Below are 20181 nucleotides of genomic sequence, written 5' to 3' on the forward strand. Positions count from 1 at the left end.
CCAGAGCCCCACCATAACCTAACTTTATCAGGCAACCAGAGGCAGCTGCTTGCTTCATCCCTGAGACCCCCCACCTTAACTTTTTTTTTAATTGATTTCAGAGAGAAAGAAGGAGGGAGAGAAAGATAGAAACATCAATGATGAGAAGGAATCATTGATCGGCTGCCTCCTCCACGTCCCCTGTTGGGGGATCGAGCCCAAACTCAAGCAGTGCCATTGGGACCCTTCAATCTGCAGGCCCACGCTATATCCACTGAGCCAAACAGGCAAGGGCCCCACCTTAACCCTTAAACCTCAGTCCCTCACAGAGATAGGGCCATTAGCTCTCTGTAGCTCTCAGCCCCTGACCTCCCTTACAAAGTGAATAAACCTTTTTGGCTCAGTTACTCTTCTATGTGAATTCTTTCACAACCCGTGGCTTAAATTGGGAAAGCCATCAGAGCCCACATAGCACACTGCAGTTTCTTTTCTTTTCTTTCTTTTTTTTTTTTTTTTTTTAATAGAAATGAGATCACCTTTATACAGGCACAACCCAGACAATCAGCAAGCCCAACAGCAACAGAGGTCAGCTAGTCAAAAAGACCAAAGCCCATGTCATCATCAGACTCCTCAGATTCTTCTTTCTTTGCTTCCACTTTCTTCTCCTCAGCTGGGGCAGCGGCAGGACCTCCTGGTGGTGCAGCACTAGCTGCAGGGGCAGGACCACCAGCCCCTACATTGCAGATGAGATTCACAATGTTGACATTGGCCAGAGCCTTTGCAAACAAGCCTGGCCAGATAGGCTCAACATTTACACCAGCTGCTTTAATGGAGGCATTGATCTTATCCTCCATCACCGTCACTTCATGTCATGCAGGATGAGGGCCAAGTAGATGCAGGCGAGCTCTGAGATGGAGGCCATGGCGAGGGTGGGTGCTGGGTGAGCACTGCCAGGAGCAGTGCTAGTCGCCGGATGAAGTGAGGGCCTCACCCCAACACTACCTTAGCTTCCTCGGAAGAACCGAGCACCTTACCAGCAGCTGGGGGAAGGGGCCACACTATAGTTACAAAACACAGCTGCCTTGCTGACTTTCCTCCCCTTGAGTGACCCACTCTGTGTTCAGTCTCCTCCCTCTTAAGTAGACCCTTGTGTCTGCCTCAACCAAGTGAGTACAACAGAAATGATATCTGTGACCTCCAAGACTAGGTCATAAAAATATACACTCCTTTCCACCTATTCTCTTGGCACCCAGCCACCATGCTGTGAGAAACCCCAAGCTACACGGTGAGGCCACATGTAGGTGTTTCAGCTGATAATCAACCACTGGATGTGTGAGTAATGAAGCCTGCAAGATGATTCCAATTCCAAGCACAACCTAACTATAATGAGAGATCCCAAATGAAAACCACTTCACCCAAGTAACCTCCAGAACCATTAGAACACCGGAATTCTGGAACCGGGGTAGGTAAAGTTGACATTGATCCTGAACAAGAGGCTAGAACAGAAAGTTTTAAAATTTACACTGTATTGTGAGTAGGATAACATATTCACAGTTCAGAACCCAAGAGAGAGAAAACGTAAGTTGAAAAGTTTCACCATGTTAATGTCACCTAGAGCAGCCAGTATGACCTGTTTTTATCTGTTTTTATCTGTTTTTATCTGTTTTTCCAGAGATAATGTAGCGTATATCAGCAATTATGTACAAAAGTCCCTACTTTTCCCAAGAGGGTAGTATCGATATGTTATCACTTAACATAAGTCAATTTCACTAAGTCATGGGATTCACTCAGTATTGAGTATCAATTAGGTACTTGGCACTGATTTCTCATTAATATATGTATTTTTAAATAATGATTGGCCCACAGGAGGTTGCAATGATAGTATGAGAGGAAGGGAGTGACGAGGCACCTGTACCCTGTTTCCCACAATGCTTATATCTTACATGACTACAGTACAACATTAAAACCAGGAACTTGATGTTGGTACAGTGATTGGCATTTGTCTTACAAGAAGTAGAACAGTGAATGAAACAAAATCCTTGTTCTGCCTCTAATGGGGTTTAAATTTGCTGTGTTGTGTGTATGGTAGACAACATTGAAGACACTGAAGCATGCAAGAGACTGACATATTTCAGAGGGAAGGAGGGGTGTGTGGGAAGAGATTAACCAAAGAACTTATATACATGCTGGAGGTTCGGTGCATAAACTTTATGCATGGGTAGGGTCCCTAGACCTGGCCAGCAATCAAGGCTGATCTGTGGGGTGACTGGTGGCAAGATCAGGGGTGGGGGTGGGGGCCCCATTGGCACCTGTCTTAGAGGCGACTGGTGGGGCAATTGTGGGGTGGTGCTGGCCCGTTGGCTGGCAGGCCCTGCCACCTGCTCACTGGCTGGCGCCACCATCTCCACTGCCATTGCAGATCACCACTCACTGCAGGGCAACTGGTGGGGCGAAGTGGGGGGGTGAGAGGAGGGAGTGTACGATCCCCATTGGCACCCGCCTGGGCTGGCCTGGGGCCTGCAGGCTGGGGGAAGCTTCTGTGTTGGGCACCTGCCCCCTGGTTATCAGTGCATGTCATAGGAACAGGTTATTCCACTGGTCATTTTGCCATTCAGTCAATTTGCATATTAGGCTTTTATTATATAGAATATGCATAACTCATGGACAGACAATAGTGGGGAAAAGGCCTGGGGAGTGGGCAGGAGCAGGGTAGAGAGAGTTGATGAGGGGGGAAAAGGGGACATCTGTAATGCTTTTAACAATAAATAATTTTTAAATGGCACATCAATGCATTTTAATTTATATTCCTCTCCTGAGAGAGTTTGAGCTCTTTTCTCTTTTCATATGTTTTAGATCGCTGACTTTCCTTTCTGAAATGTCCATATGCTTTGTCTATTCCAGTGGTGGGCAAACTCATTAGTCAACAGAGCCAAATATCAATTGTACAACGATTGAAATTTCTTTTGAGAGCTGAAAACTGACTTCTGTGCATGGGCCACAAAGTTTCAATTGCACTGTATGTGCGCGCCTGCGCGTGGTATTTTATGGAAGAGCCATGCTCAAGGGGCCAAAGAGCCACATGTGACTCATGAGCCACAGTTTGCCGACCACTGGCCTATTCAGTTGTTGATTTATCTCCTTGTTTCATAGCTTTTTCTATAGTAGGAAAATTTGTTCCTTGTCTATATGTGAGTTACATTTTTTGGACAGTTTTCTTTTGTTTTTTTACTTTTTTTATTGTCACCAGAGGGTATTTTATTTTTAGAGAGTGGATGGATGGAAATGGGGGAGAGAGAGATGTGAGAGAGACACATTGATTGGTTGCCTCCCGCACATGCCTGGACCTGGCCAGGTATCCAATCTACAACCCATGTTTGTGTCCTTTAAAAAAAAAAAATCATGTTGCATTAGTGTTAGGACCAGGGGTTGGTCAGAAGCCTAAAGGGCCTTAAGCAGGAAGTTCGTGATGGCCTCAAGTGCTTCAAGAAAATTGCTGGGGCCCTAACCAGTTTGGCCCTAATCAGTTTGGATAGAGCGCCAGCCTGCAGACTGAAGGGCCAGGTTTGATTCCAGACAAGGGCATGTGCCTTGGTTGTGGGCCCATCCCCAGTAGGGGATGTGCAGGAGGCAGTTGATCAATGTTTCTCTCTCATTGATGTTTCCAACTCTCTATTCCTCTCCCTTATCTCTGTAAAAAATCAATAAAATATATATTTTTTAAAGATGCAATGGTATTGCAACTCCCTTTTCAAAAAAGTTGCTGCTGAGGGCTTAAAGGAAAATAGAAAACTGTTCTTGGAAACTGGAGGAAAAGAATTATTCATGCATGCCGAAACCAGTTCGGCTCAGTGGATAGAGTATCAGCCTGCGGACTGAAAGGTCCCAGGTTCTATTCCGGTCAAGGGCATGTACCTGGGTTGCGGGCACATCCCAAGTAGGGGGTGTGCAGGAGGCAGCTGATCGATGTTTCTCTCTCATCGATGTTTCTAGCTCTCTGTCCCTCTCCCTTCCTCTCTGTAAAAAATCAATAAAAATTTTAAAAATTAAAAAAAAAAAGAATTAAGCATGCAGGTGTTATGTCTCTACTACTGTTATGTGATAGTGGAAACTTTGTCCCCTGCAGTAACAAGAAAAGTGGGAAATATATCTAATAAATTCAGTGATCTAAGGAGATTTGCAGGCAAAATATTGAAAGTATCACCTGACTTCTTGCTGCCTATGATAAAATGCAAAAGAAAAGAGATAAAGATTAAATATTGCCTATGCACGATCCAGGACTTGCTGAGATCAAAATAAAGTTGTTTCTTATCTTAGTCACTCCAAATGACTGGCAATGCCAAAATTAAGAAATGGTTTTTGGGCAGAGTCAAATGCAGGACATTTTAAGGAAAGCATAGTCTGAAAATTGAGTGAAAGGTATAACTATTATTATAAAATTATTTTTTAATACCTCAGGAAGATTTAAGGTGGTGCTTCAAACAAAGGCCTTGTAAGGTTCTCAGGTATACCCAGAAAAATTTATCTATTAGAACAACAGGGCATTTCAGAATTTCAGGACAAGGAGTCCAAGCTAAAGAAGGGGTTATTGCAAAGAAATTTATATACAGATTTTTGTCTAATGGGTTGTATGATAATTAATGGCTACAATACCCACAATACCATATTTGGCCCTGACCAGATCTCTCAGCTGGAAGCAGATCCAGCCTGGTCTTTACAGTAATGATGATGATGTGGCTACGTACAAAGGACCTCCCTTTGAGGTGAAAGAGAAGGAATGCGTAGTGCTCAAGCTATGGCCAACAGGGAAATAAAATAAAATTTAAAGAATAAGGCTAAGAAACTAGTTACCTATACACATGGGCTACTGTTTATTGAAAGGAAAGGATGGTTTAAAAGAGAAAGAGCCTAGAACAGTGGTTCCTCGGAACATTGGTGGTCCATGAGGTCCAAAAGGTTGGCAACTGCTGGCCTAGAGGATAAATCCAAAAGCCACAGTGAATTCACAGGCAGTAAAACTAAACCAAATCTCATTAGCTATGCCTGAGAAACCACACCCAAGAAGCCTCATCCACATCTGGATGAGATCCTGGATTTTTAACTGATGCCATATGGAATGTAATTTGGGGAAAGAGTTGAATGTACTTTGCATATGGGAGGGATGTGACTTGTGATCAAAACATGGACTGGGACAGATTGTGTTTTCCAAATATTTCCGCAATAATATCCAAGATTTCACATGCTCTTTTGTAATACTGACACTACTGTCATCAAATGGTGGAATCTAGATTCCCCCGTCTTGTGTCTTGTCTGGACTTCTGTGAACGCCTGAACCAATGGACTACAATGGAAGTGATGCAATGTGACTTCCAAGGCTAGGTTAAATGTCATGCTCTTCCTTGCACCATGTTATCTTGGGCAACTTCCTCTTAGAACCTAGCCACCATGCAGTGAGGAAACCCAAGCCACATGAGAAGGCCACATATAGATGTTCCAGCCAACAGCCTACACTTGAGATACCAGTGAACAGGCAATATCGACCACCAGGCATGGAGAATGCAGAAGCCTTTGAGATGTCTCCTTCCTCAGCCACTGTCTGACTACAACCACAGGAATTCCCTAAGTGGGAATAATAGCTGAGCCACCAGAACTGTAAGATAAATGATAGCTAATGTTTTAAGTCACTAAGTTTTGGGATGATTTATTATCCCAATTGATAACAAACTTGCAGAAGCTAAGGAGAGGAAGACCTGGAGAGAAGTACTAACCTAGTCCTTGTATAAAAAAGGTTTGACAGAGAGGATAGGCCCCTTGCCTTATAAGAGACAGAACTATATAGGCACAAGCATATGGGGTCAAACCGCATTTGTCCAACAAATGGCATTCTACTTTGTGGATGTCAACATATAGGTGGGCCTCTAGCAAATCCAATATGGTGGTGGTGGGGGGGAATATCTTAGGTCTATGTTCTCCAAGTCACCCTCAACTGATATTTTTCCCAGTTTCCATCCAATATGAACAAATATATCACCATCAGAGATATATACTAATGCAGGTAATATAGATTTTGCAGAGGAGACATCATGGAGAAGAGTTGAAAAAATTTAACCCATTTCTAAACAACCATGAGGATCCAGGAAATAACACCCAAAAGTAAACCTTGGAGAAGAGTTCTGTACAGATCTTTAGGGGAAAAGAAAAGGAGTATTGGGCTGAGTCGAATAAGGTCCAGGATCATAGGTAAATATTGTGTTCTGTCTTCTCACCTACCTCTCAAGTGAAAATTTTGTGTAGTAAACTTGTAGTGAGAAAAAAAACTATTTTTTCAGGAGAGGATGTAACAGGATAAAGAGGTAAAGATTTTATTCTTATGGCAGCTGTGTAAATTTCTTATAAGGAATTACTTAAGAAGGTACATTCAGACTCTTACGTCCACAGATTTTTAAAGAAATCTTGAGAAGAACTTTGAGCAAATCCAAACCTTGGAATCTGGGGGGTGATCATAGAATTATAACCTAAAATACAAGTGGCCAGGAGGTTTCAGCAGACTCCCAAGCTACAAATAGACACAAAATAAATAAATAAATAAATGAATAAACAGATGAATTAATAAATCATTACAGCACAGTTATTGACACCTAGTCCCTCTTTTTTTTTAAAAGAAAATTTGACTCAGATGGTGTTGAATGGCTTGGAAATGAGGTAAAACTAGTCTTTATTTGAGCAGAGACTGTCAAAGCTGATAGTGCTAGTACATTCAATAACCAAAGCATTGTTTTGCCTCTATCGGTTAAAAGACAGGATACTTTATTTATTCAGTGAAACATTTAAAATGCAGGGGAAATTAAATACTTTTCTGTATAATTATAGAGAGGCAGAAAACTGAGGTTTCAGGAGATCTTAAGGTTTGGAGAGTCACAGACAATCAGATTTTAGAATCTGATAATACCTATTGGGCCACACACACCCAAAGTCACAGACTCATATACATATATACACATACAAACAAATGCTTAAAATATTGCTTACAATTTCAGCCTTGAACTCTAGGTTAAGCAGCCCTGTGGGACACAATAGTTAGAGGTTTCATCAAGCCAAGTTGCTATCTTGCGAAGCAATTTGTGTCTTATATAATACTGTGGTTAAATCATCTGCCAAGCCAACCTTTGTTAGTCGATCCCTTTAATATATTCCAAATAGAAACATTTATGAACAAGAATATGAAGGTATTTCTCCTGTATTGTACTACTGTTCATATATGGTGTCACCCTGGGCTTAATTTCCATTTCCTAAGACACTATATCACCGAAATGTAAAATTTAATGAAAGAAGCAAAAATAACATGAAAATACAAAATAAGGAGAAAGAAGATAGAGAAATGCTTAAACTGAAAATCAATGTTAACCAACTTAAATGTAAATTTTTAAATATCAATTTTTAAAATAAAAATGTAAAATAATTAAAATAAAATAATTTTAATATGTTTGTATTGATTTGAGAGAGAGAAAGAAGATGGGAGAGAGAGAAACTTCAATGAGAGAGAAGCATGGATTGACTTTCTCCTGCACACCTACCAATGGGGATTTGAGCCCATAACCCAGGCATGTACCCTGACCAGGAATGGAACCGGCAACCTCTCAGTCAACTGAGTGACACCAGCCAGGGCAACACCTTCCTGCTTTTAATTTTTATGGTTAAAAAATTCATGTTTTGTTTGAAATTCAGGCTATTTTTTAGTTCAAAACCTTTCTAAATCAAAAGAAAGTTAACTATTTAACTATAGAATATTAAGCTTAGACTTAAAGCTGATACCTAATAATTGGGTCTCTTGATTTAAAAAAAGAGGAAAAAAAAGAAAAACAGGTTCAGAGATTGAGAAAATAATCTGAACCTGTATTTTATTATAGAAGACGTCCTAATTTAAAAATCATCAAGAGAAACCAAGATGGCACCATAGGTAAACACCTGAAATTGCTGCTTCACACAACCAATTCAAAACTACAGCTAGCCAAGATCTGTTTGGCTCAGTGGATAGAGTGTTGGCTTGAGGACTGAAAAGTCCCAGGTTCAATTCCAGTCAAGGGCATGTACCTTGGTTGTGGGCACATTCCCAGAAGGGGGTGTGCTAGAGGCAGCTGATCAATGATTCTCTCTCATCAATGTTTCTAACCTCTCTCTCTCCCTCTCTGTAAAAAAAAATCAATAAAATATATATATTTTTTAAACTAGAACTAAAAGACAATATGGACTTTTTAGAACCAGAACCACAGGAAGGCTGACTGAGTGGAAATTCTACAACTAGAAGGAAAGAGAAAAGCACACTGAGACTCGAAGAAGGTGTGGAAGTAAAGTGCAGAGGTATGGAAGCTTGCATGCAGAAAGGGCTGGCAACTGAGTACAAGGTTGTCTTTCTCACTCCAGAGGGAGACATAAGCTCCTGACTGCTCTGAACTCCAGTTCCAGGCAAGACTCTGGGGACCCAGATTCATAGGGGGAGAAACTGGACTGTATGGCATCGGGTGGAACTCGAGGGAAGCTTTCTCTCAGAAGTGCTTGCAGTGATTACCATGGGACACTGAGACCCAGGGGCCTCTTAGGGCAGGGATGACTGGAAGCCATTCAAGTTTGCTCCACCCTGTTGATCCCCTGAGACTCCATCCCACCCAAGCTGTGTGCAGAGGCTTTGGCATATGAATGGTTTGGCTCTTTGCAATCTAAAATTACCTAACAAACTGCATCTGGGTCAGAGAGACTCAGAACATCCAAAAGAAGGCCCAAGGCCCCATAGAAGCTTGCATTGCTTCACAGCTGGGCCTCATCTGGGCACCTCCAAACCCCAAACAAGGAAGAAGAATATGCAGATCTCTCCATATCTCCTGCTGGGTGGCCTCTTAATAGCTCCTTAGAGATCCAAGAGCCAGTGTACCAGATGGTCAGAGTGGGACCATCCAGATTACAACTCCTCAGATCTATAAGGGACACACTCAGGGGGCAGACTCTGTGAGCACCAAAGCCCCACTGAAGCAAGTCTTGCCCTATAAGGGTGTCTCCAACACAGAAGTTCTCCCATTATAGACACAGCTGATTCTCACAGCCAATTGGTCTGGAAGTCAATTCCTCACAGTGATGCCAACAACAATCAAGGCTTAACTACAACAAAAATATGCACATATCCCACAAAGGGGTGCACCAAGAGTGTCCACCTCAGATAAATGGGGAGGCTGAGCCACTGGGCCCTATAGGACACCTAGCACACAAAGCCACTCTATCAACACAGGGAAGCAGCCAAAATGAGGAGACAAAGAAACAAGTTACAAATGACAGAAATGGAGGAAAACAATAAGGTGATAACAGCCTGGAAGCAACAATGTGATAACAGCCTTAATAGATTAAAGATTAAAAAAAAAAAGTAGCCCTGGCCAGTATAATGCCTCAGTTGGTTGGAGCTTCCTGCTGTTTACCAAACAATGGCAGATTGGATTCCCAGTCAGTCAGGGCACATACCCAGGTTGCAGATTTGAATCCCGGTGAGAGGCAACCAATCTCTCTCTCTCTCTCTCTCTCTCTCTCTCTCTCTCTCTCTCTCTCTCTCTCTCTCTCTCTCTCTCTCTCCCCCTCTCTATTTTCCTTTCTTTCTCCCCCTCTCTTTCTCCCTCTCTTTAAAATCAATTTTTTTAAAAAGATGAAAAACTAGATACATGGAGCAGGACAGAGCTGGGGTTATGAAATTCCCACCAGCAACTGAAGGCCCCAGCAGTTACCTGTGAAGACACAAGTGCAGAAGAGGACTGGACACTGAAGAATTCACTGACAATCCTCAAATGCAGAAGATCTTTCCCCCATCTGCACAGCCAGGCCATTGCCTCTGCCCAGCCCTGGAGGAAAGTAGAAGTTCACTTCTTAGGAACTCCAGGCAAGACTGAGCATGAACGAGAGTGCAATATGATCCTGAAAACAGCATACTGGGCAGGGAATTCCCAGCCCCACCACCCACCCAAGCCTCAAATGACAACATTTGCTGACATCTCATCTCTGACTGTCTATTATTGTGGGGGTTTTATGCAGGGTGAGCAAAAATAGGTTCACAGTTTTCGTATGGAAATAATGCAGTAATTAATAAATAAGAATAAACTGTGTTCTGTATATTCACAACTGTAAACCTACTTTTGCCCCAAACTGAATGAAACAGCAGAATCCAGGCTGAGATAAATGAGAGATAAGAGGACTCCTGTTTGGGGAAATGAGCATAACTTTGTGATCCCCGTCCAGCGTGATTCCATGTGTCTCCACACTATCTCTAACAGCTCTCTATTGGAGCTCCCACTGCATTCTATAACAACATGATTTCACTGCATTGTATTCATCTATTTACCTTTCTCTTTCCCAGGAAACAGAGATATCCTTGGAGATAGACCCTGTAGCTTTCATTTTTGTAGCCTCCAGCACGTAGCATAATGTGCAGCCTACAGGAAGTACTATTTCCATGTTGTGGAAGCAATCAGTGAACAGGTAGACAGATGGTAGGTGGAATATGACAAGTGAAAGCAAGCAACCTCCAGACTGGTTGACAGGGACCGAAATGATCAAAGTGTTTAAGAATTTAGATTCTTGCTGTCTGAGATCCTAAAATGTGATGAAAGCACTATGCCACCACATGGAGTTGACTGAGTTCTCACTATCAACCAGGAATGTGGTGGGAAAGAGATTCAGCAGTGGGCAGCCCAGAAATAAAGTCTCTGCTCTCAAGGTGCTTGCATTCTTTGGGAGGAGACAAACTCTAAAGAAATGCATATCCAACAGTATATATCGGGTGGTGATGTGTTAAAAGTCAAGGGGCAGGGAAAGGGCTTCATAATGGGAGAAAGGGGCAAAAGGCATGATTTCCAACAGCATGACCAAGTAAAGCCTTCAGAAACCTCACATCTCTGCCTCCCTGAGAGATGGCCCAGCCAGAGCCTGGCTTGAGTCTGAGGAGCACTGTCTCCCCCTAGCGGTTAAGACAGGAATCACATGCCAGGCTGAGGAAAGGCTGAAGAGCGACCCCTGCCTGGCAGACAGAAACCAGTCAGAGAACAGGCCAGGAACTGAGCTGAGCAGAAAGGGTATGAGGGCAGCTGTGGGCAGTGGTACAGAGCCTGAGCCTGTGCCCTCCTCTCTCCTCAAGGGCAGAATCTTTGGTTTGCCTCCCAATCCTCCCTCAGCTCTACTTCCCCCCCACCACCGCCCTTCTGAGCCAGCTCTCCTTGAGCACACTGATTGCTGACAAACACCCTGCCTTTTCTAGGCAGCACTGAGGTCCCCCTCTTACTGGAAGCTCTTCTTTTCTGGGACAACACGCTCTACACGTCCTCCTCACTCTTCTTCACAGGCACCTCTGGGTTCTCAAAAGGTGGTGTTATCTGGGTTCCATACTCAGTCACTTCTCTTTTCATTCCAGTCATATTCCCTGGGTGCCTTGCCCCCTCCCAAGTTTCTCTGCAGTCCTAAATCCCCTTTGCAAGCTCCAAACCCCACCTATCCAGTTGCCTACATGTTCTAAATTACTGTCAGTCTGTGAATTCCTTCTGAGAAAGATCTTAATTAATGTATTATTTCCCAATGCCTGTACCTGCTGGTACACCATCAGCACTCGATAAAGCCTAAAACTACTCCTATTTGGGCTACAGATCCTGCCATTTGGGGGTTAACCCAAAGGCCCATCTCTGGGAACTTATAAGCAAACAACTAGAGGCCTGGTGCACGAAATTCATGCACGGGGAGAGGGGGGTTTCCTTCAGCTCAGCTTGCACCCTCTCCAATCTGGGACGCCTCGAGGGATGTTCGACTGCCTGTTTAGACCCTATCCTGGTAGTATCTGGCCTAAACGGGCAGTTGGACATCCTCCTACAATCCAGGACTGCTGGCTCCCAACCACTGATTGCCTGCCCGATTGCTCCTAATTGCTTCTGCCTTCTAGCATGATCACGACCCTATTCACTCCCCTGCCAGTCTGATCAATGTCTAATTGCTCCCCTGCTGTCCTAATTGCCCCTAACTGCCCTCCCCTGCTGACCTGCTTGCCTCTAACTGTCCTCCCCTGCAGGCCTGGTTGCTCCCAACTGCCCTCACCTGCAGGCCTGGTGCCCTCCAGTTGCCCTTCCCTGCAAGCCTGGTTACCCTAACTGCCCTCCCTGCATGCCTAGTTACCCCTAAATGTCCTCCCCAGTACACCTGGTTACCCCTAACTGCCCTCCCCTGCTGGCCTGGTCACCCCCAAATGCCCTCTATTGCAGGCCTGATCTCCCCAACTGCCTTCCCTGCAGGCCTGGTCCCCTCCAACTTTTCTCCTCTGCAGGCATGGTTGCCTCTAACTACTCTCCCCTGTCAGCCTGGTCATCCCCAACAGCCCTCCCCTGCTGGCCTGGTCACTCCCAACAGCCCTCCCCTGCAGCCCTGGTCTCCTCCAACTGCTCTTTCCTGCCCGTCTGGTCCCCCCAACTGACTTCCCCTGCAGGCCTGGGATCCCTCCCAACCACCCCACCCCCCGCCAAGTATCCTCCCCTGCTGGCCTGATCACCTACAACTTCCCTCCCCTGCCGGCCATCTTGTGGTGGCCATCATGTGTCCACATGGAGGTGGCAATCTTGTGTTGGAGTGATGGTCAATTTGCAAATTACTCTTTTATTAGATAGGATAAGGACACTGACACAACCTACTGAGTGACATCAGGCAAAAGGCCTGGGTGAGGCAGCCAGCTCTTCCTCAGGAGACAAAGTGCCCAGGTGAGGCCCCGCCAGCTTTCAGCAAGGGTCCCCAAAACTGAGGCGTTCAGGACGGGGTGGGTGGAAGCCCTGCCCCAGACAGTAGACCTCCCCATGCCCATCATGGCTGCTACCAGCCCAGGGCACATTTCCTCCCTGTTCTCTTGGGCTCCAGCTCTCCTCCACACATTCCAAAGCTGATGGAAAACAAAACTAGTTCCTTCCTTTCTCAAAGTTAAACTTGAATCTCTGCTACTTAAAGAACAAAGCCCTAACTCCTGAGCCACAAACCCGCCCAACCACACCCTCTGCCCCCTTTGATCACCACCTGCCCACTCCAGCTCCAGCTCCAGCTCTTAACTGAAGCAGCCTAGAGGAGGCAGGCTCTCCTGAGTCCCGCACCTACCTCTGAATCCCCTTTCTGCTAAGCCACAGAATACATCTAGCATAACAACTCTGTGTCCCTCAGAAACGTAATAAACAGATCACCAAGGTACTTACAGTTATTTTTGAGGTAGGTCTAGAGCACACTCCAAGAAATCTCCAGAATAACCCTGATCTACTAACCTTTGAGGGTAGTTATTAACTGCGTGAATTATTTATTAAGGATCCTAATATAGGATGGGGCAAAAGTAGATTTTTAGTTATTTGTATGAAAAATAATGTTTCCTAGACTCACAAGGGTAAACCTACTTTTGCCTACCTGTATTCAGCCAACATTCTCATATTGTGAGAGTGTTAGAAAGCTTGTGCAGGCAAATGCTATCCCATCTCCATGACTATCAATCCAAAAACCCAGAGGGCAAATCTGACAGACCCTGTTCTGAAATGTGAACACATTCTGGCTACTACCAATTCTTTCTTCCCAAGGTTACGTTGAAACCCACCTTAATATTTTACTGTTGCCTTGACAGGTTTGGCTCAGTGGATAGAGTATCGGCCTGCAGACTGAAGGGTCCCAGGTTTGATTCCGATCAAGGGCATGTACCTTGGTTGTGGGCACATCCCCATAAGGGGGTGTGCAGAAGACAGCTGATCATGTTTCTCTCTCATCAATGTTTCTAACTCTCTATTCCTCTCCTTTCCTCTCTGGAAAAAAAATCAATAAAATGCATTTTAAAGAAATATCCTACTATTCCTATTCCTATCAGATACTGAAATATATCATAAAGCCAAAATAAGTCAGTACAAACAGGCAAATAAATGGAATAGTACACAAGGTCAAGTTATAGATTCAGCCCAGCTGGGTGTAGCTCAGGGGTTGTGTGTTGACCCAGGAACCAGGAGGTTACCAGTTTGTTTCCCAGTCAGGACATGTGCCCAGGTTGTGGGCTCGATCCCTAATGGGGGATGTGAAAGCAGCTGATCAATGATTCTCTCTTCCTCTTCCTTCCTCTCTAAAATATATATATTAAAAGATATAGATCCAGGGGAGAAACCAAGATGGTGGCATAGGGTAGACACCTAAATGCAGCCTACCACAACAAATTTGAATTTAGAACTGAAAAACAGGGGAAACATCACCCTCAAGCACCGGAAGGCTGGCTGAGAGGAGGCTCTACCATCTGGAAAGGAGAAAGAAGGCACGCTGAACCTCAGGAACTGTGAAGGTGCAAAGAACTGTGCGCACGAAAAGGCAGCCGCAGAGTTCGCTGCCGGCTTGCTTGCAGAGCGCAGAGAGGGAAGGCCGAGTTCGCTACCGGTTTACTCCCTGTGCTCAGAGAGGGCGGCCAGCTTTCTTGTTTGGGACGAAAACAGAATCACCCTATTGCACTGATAGACGACCCCAGACAGGGAGAGGCCAGACTGTTAGGCAGTGGGCAGAGATCTCTCGGAGGTGTGTGAAGCCAGCGGCCATTACTGCGGGACTCAGAAACCAGACCCTCATAGGGAGGGGCTGAATAAAGCTTGTCTGCACCACCTGAGACTCCGCCCCATCCAAGGGGAGCACAGAAGCCCTTCCAGTGGCTAGCTTCCTCGTTCGCTGCCAATAGGACTTTCCCAGGGAGCGGCAGACAGGAATTTAAAGCTTGTCTGCAATCAATTGTGAGGGATTCAACAAAGCTTGTCTGTGCCACCCCGAGACTCTGCCCCATTCAAGCGGAATACAGAAACCCTCCTAGCTGAGACACTTCTGGTTCTCATAGCCAATTGACTTGGAGATCAATGCGTCCCAGTTATATCAACAACAAGCAAGGCTTAACAACAAGACTGCACACACAGCCCACAAAGGGCTACACTAAGACTGTCCACCTCAGGTAACTGGGAGGCTGACTCACTGAACCATATAGGACAACTTAGCACACAAAGCCAGCCTACCAATTCAGGGAAGCTGTGAAAATGCCGAGAAAAGGAAATAGACCACAAACAAAAGAAATGGAGGAAAAGAAGAGACTGGATATAGAGTTCAAAACCATGCTTATAAGATTTTTCAATAATTTCCTAGAAAAGGTCGATAAGACCTATGAGGAGCTGAAAAGGGATCAACAAGAACTAATAAAAGATCAACAAGAAATAATAAGATATCAACAAGAAATAAAGAATGCATTGTCTGAAATAAAAAATATTATACAGAGTTCTAAAAACAGAATGGAAGATCGCAAGAATCAAGTCAAAGATTTGGAACATAAAGAGCCAGAAGACACTTCTCCACAGAAGCAAGAAGACAAGAGAATCCAGAAAGTTGAAGATAATGTAAGAAACCTCTGGGACAACTTCAAGCGAACCAACATCAGAATTATGGGGGTCCCAGAAGATGAGAGAGAGCAAGATATTGAAAACATACTGAAAGAAATAGTGACAGAAAACTTCTCCCACCTGGTGAAAGAATTAGACTTACAAGTCCAGGAAGCGCACAGAACTCCAAACAAAAGGAATCCAAAGAGGACCACACCAAGACAAATCATAATTAAAATTCCAAGAGCAAAAGACAAAGAGAAAATATTAAAAGCAGCAAGAGAAAAGCAAGTAGTTACCTATAAAGGCGCACCCATACGATTGTCAGCTGATTTCTCAAGAGAAACTATGCAGGCCAGACAGGAATGGCAAGAAATATTCAAGGTGATGAATAACAAGAACCTACAGCCAAAAATAATCTACCCAGCAAAGCTATCACTCAGAATCGAAGGCCAGATAAAGAGCTTCACTAATAAATAAATAAAATAAAATAAAAAGCTAAAGGAGTTCATCACCGCCAAACCAGAACTGTATGAATTGTTGAAGGGGGTTCTTTCAGAAGAGGAAGTAAATAAAGATAAAAACTATGAACAACAAATACATAACTATCAACAAGTGAATCTAAAAACCAAGGGAATTTTTTAAAAATCTGATGAACAATATTAACTGTTGAATATAATAGAATCAGAGGTATGGAAAGGGAGTGAACTGACGATTCTCAGGGAAAAGGGGAGTGGAGGGTGTGGGAAGAGACTGAACATAAACTGTGCACCTATAGATGAGGACAATGGGGGGTGGGGAAAGGGCAGAGGGTGGAGTGGGAACCTAGTGGATGGGAGCAATGGAGGGAGGGAGGAATGAGGAACATTTGTAATAATATGAACAATAAAGACTTATTTTTAAAAAAAAAAGGTATAGATCCAAATACATATAGGAATTTAGGATATGACAATGGTGGCATTTCAAAGTAAGAAATGATAGATTGCTTAATAAATGACAGTTACACAAAATAGTAAAGTCGGATCTGTACCTCATGCTTTGTACTAGGATGAGTTCCAAATGGATGGAAGATTTAAATGTAAAAACTAAAACCATATTAGAATTAATATTATCAAAGTATGGCATCATAAAAATACCAGAAAAAATGTTACCTCTTTCTAACAATCTCAAAATGGTGAAGGCTTTTAAAAAATATTACTCAAGCCAAAACCAGTTTGGCTCAATGGATAGAGCTTTGGCTTGGTGACTGAAGGGTCCCGGGTTCGATTCCGGTCAAGGGCATGTACCTTGGTTGTGGGCATATCCCCAGTAGGGGGTGTGCAAGAGGCAGCTGATCGATGACTCTCTCTCTCATCAATGTTTCTAAGTCTCTATCTCTCTCCCTTCCTATCTGTACAAAATCAATAAAATATATTTTTTTAAAATATATTACTCAAAACCCAGGAGTTTAAAAAAAACTTATAAATTCAATTAATAAATATAAATAGATCCAACATGGCAAAAAACCACATAAGAGTCCAAAGACAAGCCCTCCCTGGCCAGTGTGTTAAGTGGTTAGATTGTTAGCCTGCACACAAAGGTTCACGGGTTCCATTCCTGGTCAAGGGCACATACATCACTCTAAACAGTTTGGCTCAGTGGATAGAGCATCGACATGCAGACTGAAGGGTCCCAGGTTCAATTCCGGTCAAGGGCATGTACATTGGTTGCATGCACAATGTACATGCCCTTGACTGGAATTGAGCCAGTTGGAGATGTGCAGGAGGCAGCTGATCAATGTTTCTCTCACATCAATGTTTCTAACCCTCTTCCTTCCTCTCTGAAAAAAATCAATAAAATACATTTAAAAAAGAGGACACATACATGGATTGTAGGTTGGATACCTGACCCAGGTCCAGGCATGTGGGAAAAGCAACCAATCGATGTGTCTCTCTCACATCTCTCTCTCTTTCTCTCTCTCTCCCCCCTTCCTATCCCTCCTCTCTCTCTAGAAATAAAATACCCTCTGGTGACGATAAAAAAAAAAAAAAAAAAGTCAAAAGACAACAGAAAACTGTCCAAAAAATGTAACTCACATATAGACAAGGGACAAATTTTCCTAATATAGAAAAAGCTATAAAACAAGGAGATAAATCAACAACTGAATAGGCCAGTAGTTGGCAAACTGTGGCTCATGAGTCACATGTGGCTCTTTGGCCCCTTGAGCATGGCTCTTCCATAAAATACCACGGGCAGGCGCGCACATACAGTGCAATTGAAACTTCGTGGCCCATGCACAGAAGTCAGTTTTCAGCTCTCAAAAGAAATTTCAATCGTTGTACAATTGATATTTGGCTCTGTTGACTAATGAGTTTGCCCACCACTGGAATAGGCAAAGCATATGGACATTTCAGAAAGGAAAGTCAGAGATCTAAAACATATGAAAAGAGAAAAGAGCTCATACTCTCTCAGGAGAGGAATATAAATTAAATTACATTGATGTGCCATTTAAAAATTATTTATTGTTAAAAGCATTACATATGTCCCCTTTCCCCCGACCCCCATAACTCCCTCCACCCTGCTCCTGCTCACTCCCCAGGCCTTCCCCCACTATTGTCTGTCCATGGGTTATGCATATCCTATATAATAAAAGCCTAATATGCAAATTGACTGAACGGCAGAATGACCAGTGGAACAACTGGTCCTTATGACACGCACTGATCACCAGGGGGCAGGTGCCCAACACAGGAGCTTCCCTCAGCCTGCAGGCCCCAAGCCAGCCCAGGCAGGTGTCATGGGGACCTCTCCTGATCACCCCGCCAGTTGCCCTGCAGAGAGAGGTGACCTGCAATGGCAGTGGAGATGGTGGGGCCAGCCAGTGAGCAGGTGGCAGTGGGGGGCAGGGCCTACCAGCCAGTGGGCCAGTACCATCCCACAATTGCCTCACCAGTTGCCTCTAAGACAGGTGACAACAGGGCCCCCACCCCCACCCCTGATCTTGCCACCAGTCACCCCACAGATCAGCCTTGATTGCTGGCCAGGTCTAGGGACCCTACCCATGCATAAAGTTTATGCACCGAACCTCCAGCATGCATATAAGTTCTTTGGTTAATCTCTTCCCACACACCCCTCCTTCCCTCTGAAATATGTCAGTCTCTTGCATGCTTCAGTGTCTTCAATGTTGTCTACCATACACACAACACAGCAAATTTAAACCCCATTAGAGGCAGAACAAGGATTTTGTTTCATTCACTGTTCTACTTCTTGTAAGACAAATGCCAATCACTGTACCAACATCAAGTTCCTGGTTTTTATGTTGTACTGTAGTCATGTAAGATGTAAGCTAGGGGTGTCGAACTCAATCAGAGAAGTGGCCAAAATCTAAAATCCAGCCTAAATCGCGGGCCGAATGGTTTACTGAACAGTCATAAACTGTCATTGTGATGGAAACGCAGCAGAGTGCAGTGATGACAGTGCAGTGCGGGCCACATTGCAAGGCCTGGCGGGACGGATTTGGCCCGCGGACCTTGTGTTTGACACATGTGATGTAAGCATTGTGGGAAACAGGGTACAGGTGCCTCGTCACTCCCTTCCTCTCATACTATCATTGCAACCTCCTGTGGGCCAATCATTATTTAAAAATACATATATTAATGAGAAATCAGTGCCAAGTACCTAATTGATACTCAATACTAAGTGAATCCCATGACTTAGTGAAATTGACTTATGTTAAGTGATAACATACTACCCTCTTGGGAAAAGTAGGGACTTTTGTACATAATTGCTGATATACGCTACATTATCTCTGGAAAAACAGATAAAAACTGGTCATACTGGCTGCTCTAGGTGACAGAGCAACATGGTGAAACTTTTCAACTAACATTTTCTCTCTCTTGGATTCTGAACTGTGAATATGTTATCCTACTCACAATACAGTGCAAATTTTAAAACTTTCTGTTCTAGCCTCTTGCTCAGGGTCAACGTCAACTTTACCTAGCCAGGTTCCAGAATTCAGGTTTTTTACATTTTTAAAAAATCAATATTGCAAAGTTTCACACCTCGTGCCTGTCCTTGCAGTGATCCATAAGCCTTAAATGGCCCTCTCTACCTAAGAAAATAACAGCCCTGAAATTAAATCAAAGGGTGGGGAGGTGGAGGAGAGTCAGCTATCAAAAACATTTTAGAGATAAATAGGAAACTGGAACCTCACAATATAATACATGTAATATTTTATTGCTGTGACTTTTCTTAGGTCTGATAGTGGTACTGTGATAATGTAGAAAAAATGTCTTAACCTTGGGAATTAAGGTTGAAGAACTTGGATGTGAAGGATCATGATGTCTGAAAATTTTTACATAGCCCCACACAAAACATGTATAAACATATAACTGTGTGTTGATTACAGATTCAAGTACACATATAAATACAAGTCTATAAGTAGATACAGACATTATAAATGCTGACATGAGAAAATGTTAACAACTGCTTAACCTATGCAAAGGTATTATACTGTTCTATTCTTCTAACTTTTCTGCAGCCTTGAAATTTTTGAAAAAACAAGTTGAGGGAAATTTTAAAACCCCTAAGTTTCCCCCAAATTAGCTCAAACATCACCCCTCAGATTACACATACTTGGGACGTTACTCCCTTTTCTGCATTTCCAAGATCCTTCCCTTATGCTCACCCTTCAATAGACTGAGTGAGTGAAAATATCATGGGGCACCTACCTCCAGTTCATAGATTTCAATACCCTCACGTCTACACCTCTGGTTCATGCTCACACACGCACCCCAGCAGGGCCTGGAATATG

At 43.7% G+C, this 20181-nt stretch overlaps 1 pseudogene; it reads right to left on the minus strand.

The window, feature by feature from the left end:
* Positions 1 to 499: 499 nt before the first annotated feature.
* Positions 500 to 1029, minus strand: LOC118726754 (annotated as a pseudogene).
* Between the last annotated feature and the right edge of the window lie 19152 nt (positions 1030 to 20181).

The sequence above is a fragment of the Pipistrellus kuhlii genome, unplaced genomic scaffold (genome assembly GCF_014108245.1).
Source record: "Pipistrellus kuhlii isolate mPipKuh1 unplaced genomic scaffold, mPipKuh1.p scaffold_m20_p_23, whole genome shotgun sequence".
In the NCBI taxonomy this organism is placed as follows: Eukaryota; Metazoa; Chordata; class Mammalia; order Chiroptera; family Vespertilionidae; genus Pipistrellus; species Pipistrellus kuhlii.